Here is a 13,653-nt window from a genome sequence, read left to right as displayed (position 1 = left end):
GCATGTACTGAGTTGGGGGTTGAAAGTGACTCTGAAGTTTTCTGTAATTCTCATATATATATTTTTATCCTTTCTGGGCATCTATTCTCCAGCTGGCAAATGAGGCTAAATGAAGTTCTCGGCTCTCTCAAGTTGAGAGGCTTTTTTTACCCTCGTGGTAAAAAGCTTCATAATGCCTTAGAAACAGTGGGGTTAAATCCAGCCAGCATCCTACAGCAAAATCATTTACAATTATTACCAGGCCATGTCACAGAGCAGCTGGGAAATCATGACTGAGAACCTGAGCCCAAGTATGGGAAGCCAGTGTACAGAGCAAGAATTAGTTTGATGTGCATGTGGGTGTCTTGAGTTAAGGACACACAAGGTAGTGTTCTGTAGCAGTCCTGTTTTCTGAGGAGCTGTGGAATCATGCCAAGCACACAGTACCTCTGCAGATCTGAGGTTATGTTTCAGAATACTTTTCTCCACTTTCAGATCTTCTTTACCACCCAAAATCTGAGATGGGTGTCTCTGGGCATCTTTCCAAACCTCTGAGCTGATGCACTCAGGCAGCAAAACTCAACTGGTATAGGGGTGTCCTTTTCACCTTGGTATTTGCACTGCATTAAGTACTGCTCTACCTCTGCTACTCCTTTGGATGGCCACTGGCCTTTTGTCCAGTTACCAGGGCAGGAGGTATCAGAGTAGGAACAAAACTGAGTTGAAGTCTGACATATAAGCAGTATCTGCCAGATACTATTAGCTCAGGATTCTTAACAATTATTATTATTAAAGAAAGTGTTAAACTCTATGGATAGGTGTCACTTTTGACATACACCACTGAGCTGAAATGTAACCCTTCTTATTATTTCCATAAACCAATCAGGCTGTCATTGAAACAATGGAATAAAATCAACAGTATTTAATCTGTCCCTGTCTCTATTTAAAGGTGATAAAGAGTTGATTTCACATAAGATCTCATCAGCATTCCTTAGTCAGCATGATTGTTCCAGACTTCCTGGCATTCTGACAAACTGAGCAAGTAAGGTTATTCAGGAGCTTAGTGCTAGGATGGATGGAAAGGGAAAGCAGACAACATGCTGCCACCTTTTGGTTATAGCAATGAGAACAGGAATCGTCTGGAAAGGTCCATGTAGTGGAAATTAAAAGACATATATGCTTGTTTTCTGTAATAAAAAGTCAAAGTCCATGCAGTGCAACATACCCTTCATGTTCTAAACGGTTGCTATGAATTTAATTCACATATTTCACATTTGTTCAGTCTTGTGTGGGCTAATTAATAATTATCAATAACTAATTAATTGCTCTCATTAAAAAAATATGGGGTTGAGTTCACTCACCTAAAACTAATTCTTTGCATCACTAAACTGATTTGGGGAACCAAGGTACAGAAATATAAGGTACAACATCACATGAAATAGTAGCTTATAAAAGTAAATGACTGCATGTCCTAACTGCCAGCTGGCTGTTTACATGGACACACTTAATTAAAGCAGCCTGACACTTGCATCACTAGGTTCATTATCAGTACAATCAGTACTTACAACTTTTAACCTCAGCTGTTTGAGCAAGATTTTCTGTGCTGGCTGACTGCTGAGGACCTGATAGGTATTTGGTTTGCTCGTTTATTAAAATGCTGGTTGAGCTGTCTATGAGAATAAAAAAAGTTGAATGCCCATTTTATTTAAAAAAAAATGCAAGACTGTTCTGTGAAAAAGTTTGTGCACCTTCTAGCTTGATGCAGGACATTGAAGTATCAGGGATAAGCTTTTCACCATTCCTGAGTCACTGCATAAATCTGAGACAGACAAGTGATAAGCATTTGAAAATCTCACTTCAAATATGTTCTGTAAAGACTCACAAGAGCTTGTGAGCTCAAATACTTGAATGTTCAGCTCACGTGTGCCAGGGGCTCTTCACATTTACTGCACATACAGATTCACTGAATATGTACCATTCCAGGGCACAAAAATCCATCAGATACTTATCTTCTGTTTCTCAGTGCTTCCACTGAGTTCTCACTCTGTTCTACAATCATATGGGTAACATAAAGGGAGATCCCATCTGCCTGTACTGCAGAAAGGACAGGAATTCTCCAAGCACAACAGTGCTGATAGGTCTGTGTTGCCCTACACCAGTGACACATTCATCCTTGAGATCTGATGCCCTTGACAGTCTGCCTGATCTAGCCTGTAGGAGTACTTGATAGGGTGCTGAGGGTTCCCTACACCAGGACAAATATCCTAAGAGTGTCTGGCCATGAGGTCACCTTACAGGACACTGCTCATGCAACCTGTGCTGACTGCACTTCAGTCCATCTCCCACCTGGAGTAGTCCCAGTCACTCAGCCATGAGCAGAGCTGTGCAGCAGACTTGAACTAAACCCTTATCATGCTGCTGTTACACTTTACACACAGATGCTTATGCAAAATGTCCACGGCTCAGGAAAGAGTTGCAGATCTTTAATATAGTAATGGTGCCATCCTACACTCTGCTGCTTCACACTCCAGAAGCTGGGACTTAGAGATCATCATCGTGCCTTGCAGAGTTCTAGGCTCTTCTGCCATTTCAAAGAGGACCACAAACACAAGAAAATAAATAGAGATTATCTTGATATGCACTGATCACTCATTGACAGTCCCAGCAGAGGCACTCAATCACTTCACAGACACTGTCATAAAAGGATCAAGAAGCTGAAGGAGAAGGCTGTTGGTAGGAATTCTGAGGCAAAAAAAAACCCAAATTATGTGTTACCACTTCTAAGAGGTTTGGCTTCATCACCAACGAGGAATCGGATGAGAGGAACTGATTTTATCTTTTTATTTTCAAGGAGGAAGGTGGTGCCTTGATTTACAGTGCAGTGCCATGCTCGTCCTCACAGGATTAAGGGCACCCTCTGACCTTTCACAGGTCAGGATCATGCCACCAGCAATCTGGGTCACTTGTGCCAAACAGCAAGACATCCTTCCAGAGAGAGGAGAGGCCTTTTTTTCTTATTAGGAAATCCCCCAAACTCTCTTGGCACCCAGAATTTCTTCTCCCCATCTCAGAACTCATCTCCCACAGACCTCATGAACTGTTTTTTACCCATCTTCCAAGGGTGATTTTTTTATCCATTTACCCTGTATGCTCAGCACCAGCACCAGACATACAGTTGCCCAAAGCAGTCACTCAATCCACTTCAGGTTAGAGATGCAGGCAAATACCTGGACCATCTGGACTACCAGAAACACTTGCAGGGATGGGCTTTTTTTTTTTTTTTTTTCCTCTCCCTCTGCAATTTTCCATCATTTTAATGGAACCATATCAAGCTTGTTGGTACAGAGCTGTATAGCAGGGCCTGTAGTGATAAGACAAAGGGCAATAGTTTAAACTGAAAGAGGGCAGATTTAGACTAGAAATTAGCAGGAAACTTCTTACAATAAAGGTAGTGAAACACTGGCACAGGTTTCTCAGAGAGGTGGTAGATGCCCTATCCCTGGAAACATTCCTGGTCAGGTTGGATGGGGCTGTGAGCAACCTGATCTAGTTACTGACTGCAGAAGGGTTTGACTGGATGACTTTTAAAGGCCCCTTCCAACCAAACCATTCTATGACTATGATTCTGTGCATACAGCTGCTACCCAGAGCACAGAATGTAGCATAGTATGGGGGTGAGTCATGTTATGAGTCAGATTTTGTCCAGAGGATCCTGGCTCTTTTGTTGCAGAAAGTGAACACAATGACTGCAGCAAAGAAAAAAATGTTCCCTGGCTCAGGTGTTTGTATGCTTCTCTGGAGCAGATTCTATTTTTATCTCTTGCACAGACTACTCAAGTAGCCTGTTAAAACCCCATTTTTTATAAGTGGTCATGAACTGCATGTTTTGCTAAAAGCCTACATTCTAACCTTGTAATTCTAACCTAATGTACTCAGCTTTAATGATATATTTTTCCTAATATGAGGATGTTATCAAAGTACATTGAATTTTTTCTGTGAAACGCTCAGCTCCTACAATATTGTACACCACTGAAAAACCATAACAAAATTACTAATCCCATCTTCAGAGCAGGATATGAGCAGCAAATACTGAGGTATAGAGTTCCAAATCAAGCATCAAAGAGAGAGTGAAGTATTGAATAGTTGTTTATAAAGTGACTACCATCCTTTCTGTGCACTAACTGGGCTGATGTTATTAAGGACTACTTTGCAATCAAACAGAGGGAAAGGCAAGTCAAAGTTCTGCAAATAGCATTAATTCTAGCATTTTCTAACTCCAGAATGCTTGAATTTGCAGTCTTAAAAGCTTTAATATGATTTTTGTTTGGAATTTCAAGATACTTTATGTAGAACAAAGCATTAAGAACCACAAAAGGAATCCCTGTAGATTAAAAGTGCATTAAGACTGAAATTTCTGAGACTTTAGCTGTGATTATTGTGCATTAGTTTAAAACTGTAGATTTATCAGAGCAAGCTTTATCATAATATTAGAATTATAAAAGTGCCCACAAGAGTTTTGAACTAGTTGAACTAAGTTACTGTCAAACAGCAATAAGGCAGTGCAACTCTGTGTGTAAACAGAAGTAAAATAATAATGAGAGACATTTAAAGAGACAGGGAAAGTTTAAATTAACATAGAGTATTTTGCTATTTTAACTAATTATTCCCTTTGGAACAGTGATGAAATAACTGAGCATCTGTGTCCCATGCTTCACTGCATAAAGTTAATACACTTGGCCCTGGGTCTCTGGCAGAGCAGTGGTCTTACAGCTCTTCTGTCTTCATCAGGACATGGGTTGTTGGAGCTGTCACTAATGGATTCTGCCTTGTGTTGGAGGTAAAACACAATCCTAATACATCAGCCAAGAGGACAGGATCACACCTATAAATCCATTATTGGAACACTAAGGATGTTCATGTTTATAATTCTATACAGAAGACCTCTCTCTGTAGCCACCTTCATCTGTCCTTGTACTTCACATAGCTGCTAGAAATGTTTTCCAAAGACTTTTAACTGAAATTACTCAAAGATGCAATAGTCCTGTCATCTCTGCATGTGTGACTGAATTGCCCTCCTCTGAGCTTCCTCCCTGGACTCCTGTAAGCTCTTCTGGAAAGCTGGTCTGGAATCAATTCTGTAAAGGTTTTCATGCAAACCATCAGGACCCTTAGCATTTCATCCATAAACACTTTAACAGTGAAAAAGCAAATATCAAATGACAGTAAAACAAACAAAAAAAATACTTAAATCCACCATTGTTTTCATGTTCATCACCACCCCATGCTTGGTTAGGATCAGCTTTCCCTTTGCTTGCTCATTCCCTGCCATGTTGTCAAACCTGCAAATAACTTGTTTATCCCTGCTCCCTAGCATCAGCATTTTACATGTTATTCCCCAGAGCCTGCACAGAACCTGGTTAGGAATGTGATATTTCTTTTTCATTTTCAAGGCTTGCATTTTAAGTGCCAGGACTGAATGGAGATCTCTACAAAGTATCTGTCAGCCTTGCATTTGGAAGTTAGCAAAAAAGCTGGGAACTTACTTCAGTGGTTCAAGTCTTTTCCTTTTTCTCTGTCACTTGATAGAATTGCACTACCAGGCTTTCCACATGTCAGTGTACAATCTGTTCCATTTAGTCACAGTAAATTATACACCCATCATTACCCTATCAAACAGCAGAGTACAGCATAGTGAATCAATTACAGCTGACCATCAGACTGCTCCCTGTTCAGTGTCTTTCTACTATGCCTGCCTGATTTTCTTGCAATTAAACTCAATTATCATCTCCTATTGATTTTTTAAAAGGAGGCTTTGCAAGAGATTTTAAGGAATAATGTGAAAATTGCTATCATCATCTTTCCCCAACATGTTTCTTGAAATAATTTTTTTTTTTCTATTACTGGGTTTATATAATTTCCTCTTTTGTTTTCTCTTCCCTGTTTTGCTTATCTCACTCCCTTCCTCCATCAGTTTGAAAACCTAAGTCCATAATGTCATCTTTGAAAAAGGCCTTGAGAACTGTAGATCAAAAACTCCTCTGTGTAAGTGTCCACACAATCAAATTCAAAACATCCTCCTTCAAGCTTATTTACATGACTCAGTAGTAAAAAAGGATTAACAGATTAAGATGGATTTAAATGTCCCCCTCACTAATACAACTGAAAATTGGAAAGAGTACAATTTTATTTTTAACTCCAGCTTCCTGCTCCTTTGTTTAGCCCAGTTAAATTTCAGAAGAGAAAAAATGTAGCATAAAAATCACCCATCAGGTTTTGCAGAACTGAGTTAAAGACCTGCCTCATCTGGTTTTCTTCACTGGCCCTGAGGATAAATTTTCATCTACCCAGGTCCCTCTTTGTTAAATAGGGTAACATGTACACATCTCATAAAACTGTGAGAATCCTATTTATCAGTAAAATGAATGGCAATTAGAACCATGCCAAGAGATACAAATAGTACATGTAAACCAAATTTATGCCTCTGAAGCTTCCTGTAGATATGTCCATCAGTTCAGCATCTCAGTTACTAGAATACAGCAGGTCTTGTTAAAATTATAATAATTTTTTTTTAAGTGAGAAAATTATCACTTAAAATTAAGTCAGAAAAGTCTTACTTCTCACATCAGAGTGAAACAAGTAACAATAACCCAAAATTCATAGAAAAGAAAAATTTAAAATGTTAATTTACTGGGTCTATAATGGACATGTTAAATCAGTTTGCACTGAGAGTAGCAATGTCACAATTATTCATAAACAATCACATGCAAAACCTGCAACTTTTTAAGTTGTTATTATAGTTCTGGAGGTAATCCAGCCATGCTAAGAAAATCTGCACTGAAAAATAAACTTTATAATGAGGTGTAATATGTTTTCTGTTACGTAATTTATGTTATGTTATGTTATGTTATGTTATGTTATGTTATGTTATGTTATGTTATGTTATGTTATGTACAGACCAAATATAAGAACTATAAGCTTGAAAGCTCATTTATTTTTCCAATTATATCTGATAAAATATAATGATGACTTCCTACAAGCCTAACCTTTCTTACAGGCTACAAAAGTATTACTTTAGAGGTAAAGCATGTACAAGAAACACTTTATTATGGTTGATATATATTAATAAATGAATGCACATATGAAATGACATAATAAAACACATCCATTTGGAAGCCTTCCTTTGCCAATAAAGTGTAAGATAACTTAGAACTGAAAAAGATTAGAAAATTTATAATAACTTTCACTGTTGGCTACACAGTGCTAAACCTGTGTAAATCTAGTAATTTTCCCATGGTTGTTTGGAATTTTCAATACAAGGAACTAAAATAAAAACTTTAAAGAGTCATTGTAAAACATAAAAATGGGTGGAGAAAATCCAGTGGCATGAAAAAAAATTTGAAGCTTTTAGTTCATTTAATAGTTCAAGTTCACAGTACCTCTTAAACTGAGAGATTTCAGCCAGATTCTTCAGTTCTACATGTCCTGTCATGCTCTTTGGTGGTCTCTGTATTTTTTTTCACTACAGTTTGCATTTCTCAAAGACTCCAGTTCTCAAAGCAGAATCTGAACTAATGCTGGAGATCTTCATGGCTAGGTACTAACTGACATTTACTGTTTATTCAGGCAAGCTGGAAAGTCTCTATTAATTTGAAACTTACAGGGGGTGTATTTGTACAATTTAATGATTTGCATCAAACAAATACATTATTTTTGTGAATTCTCTGGCTTTATACACCACTATTAGAACTACTTTGGAAAAAGTAGTCCTCCAACAACACCCACTAGTTCAAGCATGTCTTTCTGAAGTCATCATTCTGCAATTGCTAAGTGGTTCCACTGATAAAAACCCAAGATTTTTCTGGCTATCCAGACTGTCCTTTTTATCACACTTACCCATTGCCTCTACAGCCTGAACTCTTCCATGTTCCAGCAGAACTGTGTCAGCACAGCCAAGCCTCAAGTGTCAGTGTGCTCTGGTACTCAGCTCCTGATTTCATTGTCCTTGGAAAAGGAGTACATGCTGTCCCACTTGAGTTCTGCCCAACCAGCTGCACAAATACAGAAGCAAATATCAACAAATTAAGGAAACAATTGAAACATAAGCAAATCCTGCCATAACGAATCCCCCTTTTAATGATAGGAGTAAGAAATACAACTTTTAACCATACGAGTGAGAAATACATCAGCAGTAACTCTGGAAAACTTACTGGGTCAGCAGCCACCATTAAAAGCAGAAAACTGGCTGTGGGAGTTACCAGCATGTAAATTCCAGCACCTGTATCTTGTGTCACTGCCAATGTTGAAACTGATCCAGAGCAAGCAGAGATGGGCTGTGAAATTCAGGTTCTCCATTGACTCACAAATATGAGGAGTCAGGCTGAGATACCTACATCTCCTAAATCACACCTGGAACATCCAGCTCTGTCACTTGTGGAGTACCTAAAACAGTGGAATAAAGTACATACAGTATGATACAACTGCATGGCAAGTCTCATATATCATAATTCCTGTCCAGATATCTTAGTGTGTCCCTTCTGTATCACTTGGGCTTTTAAATCTCCTTCAAGGGCTCAGTGTGGGATCCATGCCAAAAACATTTACAGATTTTCAGTTCTCTTCTACTTTAATTTATACAGTGACAAAAAGATGGTCTTTTTTTGAGAAAGCATGGATTGGGCCACCAGTCTGTCAGATGGCTTGAAAACTGGCTGGACTGCCAGGCTCAACCAGTAAAGATGAAGGGCTGACATGTAACTGGTGAAAACAGTGTTCAGCATCTTAACCAGGGTGCACAGAATGCACCCTGAGCAAAACTTTGGACACCAAATTAAGGAGTGGCTGACATGAGGACTGGCAAATCTTAATCCAGAGAGATCTCAATAAATTGAAGCTCAATAGAGCAGAATAACCCAGGCATCAGGGCAGGTGGGAAACCAGATGAGTATCAGCCCATGAAAAGGACCAGGGAATCCTGGTGATGTCAGGCTGACCATGAGCCCTTTTAAGCACAACCATGCACTGCCAATAAAAGAAACTGCACCCTGGACCCCATCAAGAGAGGGGTGGTAGGAAAAGCATCATCTCACAGTCATTAAAACAGTGAAATCAGAAGCAAACATTTTCACAGAGGCTGCCAGATTCAACTTTAAGTGCTTAACCAGTATTCATTTCTATGAAAAAGAACCACTTTTCATATAAATGGGGATAATCTAGCTGGAAAATTAGAAGGTAGCAATCCTTGCCAGAGCAGTGAGTTTCTGGAGTAAATTTCTGCCTTCAGTAGCAGAGTAAAATGATCAAGCTAGTTGCAAAATGAAGTTTAATAGTTTATAAAAACTATAATAAATATAATAATGTTGCACGTGAGAGCAAGTGGTAAGGTATGAAGTCTCATCCTGTCCTACATTCCTGAATTTTGCATGCATTAAGAGTGATAAAACCAAAAGAAAACAGAGAATAGTTTCTGAAACATAATAAAGAAGGAGAGAAAAGGGGAGAGGAACGTAGGGGTGTTGGCAAATAACAAAGAAGAAAGCAATTTTCCTTGAAAAACTTGGTGGCTTTCTTGTCAGAGATCACAACATTGTTTCATTTTGACCTGATTCAATACTCCTTATCTTGGATAACAATTTCATTGTGATGGCTGCTAGAAGTGTTACTACTTCCAGAAAAACAGGGATACCATATTATAGAGTGTCATAAGGGATGTCAAGTAACAGATGATACTGAATGATTCCTTTGCATTCCTTCCTACAAAACAAGGCCTTTCTACCATTTGGTGGTATCACCATGAGCAGAGATGATCAGAGGCACCAGACATGCACAAATACATGGCTTTGAAAGACTGTTTACTTCTGTGCAGCACTTTGCATTTTAGGTCCTAGTGGTTTTTTAAAACCCCTAATGGTTTTTAATTTGGCACATTGTTGTGCCTGATTAATGATATCTGTACTGCTCATAGTGATTGTGTTCTTGTTTATTAAAAAGTAATCGAGGAGGTAATTGAGCTCTGCATTCATAGTTTTATTTTTTTAATAATTATTTAAATGCCTCCTTTTGTTATAATAATACATTAAAAGCTTATTAAAATCAAGAGTGAAAGAAAGGAAGTGTAAAACGTGGCAAAGGCAAGTGAGCAGCCCTGCTCTGCCAGTGGAAGCAGCAGCAGCAGCAATGGCTGGAGGCAGAGATGTCCAGAAACAGCTAAAGGAATACTCCTCACCCAGGCCCACAGCCCTGAGAACCAAAACCGTTTTGATGACTTCTGAGGTCAAACATGGCAAGCAAATGAGACCCTAATGAAGTCTGGAAGTCCCTAAATAGGGGGGGCAGCACCTTCTCCAAAGCAGTGCATCCTAATGAAGTCAAGGCAACCTTACAGATGAAGCACCTGCACCACCCCCACCACCAGGATTAGCTGCTGATGAGTGACACATGGAAGCAGGAGAAAAATAGGAGTTTTCCAGGCAGAGGGTTGTGTTTCCTGAGGGATGGAACCTGTCACAGAGGTATGCTGCTCTGCAGAGACTTCAAGAGAATTGTTTCATCACTGCTGATAACCTTCAATTTTCAGGCCCTATTAGCTACTGTACAGGAGTGGCAGTGCATCAAATTAAACTGCTGTAGAGCAAGTGAGAAAGGAAATAACTGTTTAGAGTTATACTCACTCTTCATGGGCATTTTAGGTCTAAAGTCACTTCACCAGTTTGAAGTTTATTTGGGGAGAAAACAATCACCAAATCACGTGGCTGAAGTAGTAATAGGGTGTGATGACAATCCAAGCATAGTCTTGAACGCAGGCAGCCAGAGGGAGCACCATTTTAATAATTATTGCCCATCGTGCCATGCCAATTCACAAGAGAAGAAGTGTATAGGACATTTTTCACAGCTTTTATCTTTATTTCTGACAGAATGGAGTTTTATTGGTTTCAAAAAACTTTGCCTGCCAAGGAAGGTAAGTGGTTGTGTCAGAGGTGATACAAAAGGTTACCATGAAGAAGCCCCCCATTTTACTTGAGGAAGTTAGATAGTCTGGTTTTGTTTGAGTAAGCTCTCAGATATTTATTTTCAGACCTCATCGCTAAAACAAAGTTTAAAGATAAGTCAAATAAACTCCCCCACAAAATGAAAATACATGAACACAAATACACAGCATTTTATTAACTGAATCAGTATAAAAATGTACCAACAGCTATTAAACTGACAGTAATACCATTTTATGAAATGCACTACTGCATAGTGATAATTTAATCATACATGTAAAAGTAGCCAAATTGATTTTCCTTATAATTATGTGTGCCTCAGATCCACTGAGAAACCTCTGTTGCCAGTTAAAATAAGGGATACTAGCCTGTTACTGCTACCAGTTACTCCAGCTCTAAAGGAGTAACTACACAAACAACTTACGTGTCAACCTGATGCCACAGGATAAATTTTATCCTCTTCCTATGATTCAAAAACCTAAGAAACTGCACTTTAAAAACATACCAAAATATCGAATGTACTAAAATGTTTCAGTGTTTGGAACACTAGTTACAAAGATGAAAGTAAAAAAACCCACAAACCTGCAGAAAAGCTCGGTTATTCAACCTTAATGGAAATGTTATGGGGGCAGAGTGGTGTTTTCTATGGGAATACCCAATCTATTGCCTTTTGGGCTGGCCTCTGTTGTCACGGCATGAATCAGAGCCTTGTTGGCTCAGAAACTGCCATACTTGTCACTGCAGGATGGGATGCCAGTGGCAACCTGGTGCTACTGCTAATGACAATGTTGCTTTATTGTATTCAAACAGAAAATTAAGGTCCTCAGTAACTAGAGAGGACAAAAGCCTGCTCTCACAGCTAGCTGGCACTTTGTCTCCACAACGTCTGCGTGCCCATTCAGTTAACAGCTGATAGGGACAAATTTGCTGGCGATAGGACTGGAGCCAAGCTGACTGCTAAACTCTATATTCCAGATACATATCACAAACAAGGCTCCCTTTTCGAGTCACACTTCAGATAAGAGCACAAAAGTGGTTACAGTAGCTCAGAGGAGGCAGCCGTGCAGCTTAGTGCATTAGCACTTGGCAGAGTCCAAAAATAGATGCCTTGAGGAAAGCATAGGAACAAAGAAAATATGTAATAACATTCTCTTATTCCCTTATGCCATCAGTGGGCAGTTCAGCCTTGCATGAGAAAGCCAGTACCTAATCCCACACAAAGTTTACCAGAACAAAGTTACGCTTTAAAAAAAAAAACACTCCCCACCCTGGATAACCTCCAATCCAAAGCTCACTTTCCTGCCATGAAAAAAATAGTTCCAGTGAACATGATGAGACTTTGCACTACAGTAAAGCATCTAAGTATTAGTAATATTGCTGCGTGCTTTAAACAATTGGTTATATTTAATGGACAGTAAATTTTACTAGTGATAGTAGCATGTTAATTGTATGTCTAAACTAATACCATTCCTTTACAGCTGGTTTTCAAACTTCTTGTTTTAATTAATCTTCTATTCTGTTTTCAACATAATAATTTATCCCAGTCTCTTTTTCACTTTTTTTAATTATTATTTTTAATTTTTATTTCTGTACAGACTAAGAGATAAATAGTAACTAGTGGATAAATAATTCTCCTACAACTATGCATGAACATACTGGCAGAGAGGACAACTGAAATTCTGGACAGAATGATTTATGTGCTAGAAAAACTGTCTCACCTGTGATTTTACCATTCTAAAATATAAGTTGACTGTGTACAAGTGTTGCCTTAAATCACACTGGATTTGACTATACATTGGTAATACCAACATTATGTCCTCGAGTGCAGTTGTACACATATTTGAAATGACTAGCAGTGAAAAAAAACCCAGCCTACTGATATCTAATCACCCAAGAGATGCAGGTATCGACATTGTGGATATCATAAACTAATAACGAGTATACAGTGTAGGAACCTCCACCACAACACACTGAGGAATTACAAGCCACCTCAGCAACAACCAAGAGGGGCTCTCCAAGAGAAATCAGGCTGTAAACCATCTCCTTAAGGAAGGGTGTTGTAAAGAAAATGTTTTCATTCAAAAACTTAGGAGGTGAGTTTGCTATGCACTCCTACAGCTTCTGTGTTTTAATTTCAATTAGACACTAAAATGAACCGCTTGTGGCGCATTTTAAAAACTCCGGAGTCTTCTGGGATGTAGGCAATTGATTAGTTTTACATATTTAAATAACAGTGAGCTGAATCACGAGGGAATGTGAACACCATTCCCCAGTTTCCGAGTACCTGCCGGAAGGCTTACAGACCTCCGACACCTCTGAAGCACCCAGCAAAACAATCTCCTGGGGGGGGGAAAAAAAATGATGAAAAAGTCTCTCAATTTTACGTGTGTCTAACTGCAGCACCTCCGGGGTGAGATCCCCACCCAGCTCCACATCAGCAAGCTCGGCTAGCGGGTTTGGGCGGGAAGATAAGGGCTGAAAGCACCGGAAGAAACCACGCAGGTGGGTACGTTTTTAGGTGCTATAAACTCTTAATAAGCCGCCCTTGGTGATAAGAAAGCGGAGTGCCTGGTCAGCACAGACAGATCAGGGAAACAGGGGTGCCGGCAGGTGCTGTGCCCGAGGGCCGGATCAGCCACCCCCTCAGAGCCACGGGGGCTGTGAGGAAAGGCGACGTGGTGCTCCGCAAAGC

At 39.3% G+C, this 13,653-nt stretch overlaps 1 protein-coding gene across 1 annotated transcript in view; it reads right to left on the bottom strand.

The window, feature by feature from the left end:
- NICOL1 (NELL2 interacting cell ontogeny regulator 1) overlaps positions 1-13,521 on the bottom strand; it is a 34,976-nt gene extending 21,455 nt beyond the window's left edge. Inside the window, exons 1-2 of the mRNA XM_071753310.1 lie at positions 13,266-13,521; positions 7,873-8,027 (exon numbers count right to left, since the gene is read on the bottom strand). The gene's annotated coding sequence lies outside the window, so the exon portion shown is untranslated. The remainder of the gene's footprint in view (positions 1-7,872; positions 8,028-13,265) is intronic.
- Between the last annotated feature and the right edge of the window lie 132 nt (positions 13,522-13,653).

The sequence above is a fragment of the Heliangelus exortis genome, chromosome 10 (genome assembly GCF_036169615.1).
Source record: "Heliangelus exortis chromosome 10, bHelExo1.hap1, whole genome shotgun sequence".
Taxonomy (NCBI): Eukaryota; Metazoa; Chordata; class Aves; order Apodiformes; family Trochilidae; genus Heliangelus; species Heliangelus exortis.
The sequence above is the reverse complement of the archived record's forward strand: the minus strand, read 5'-3'. Positions and strand labels throughout refer to the sequence as shown.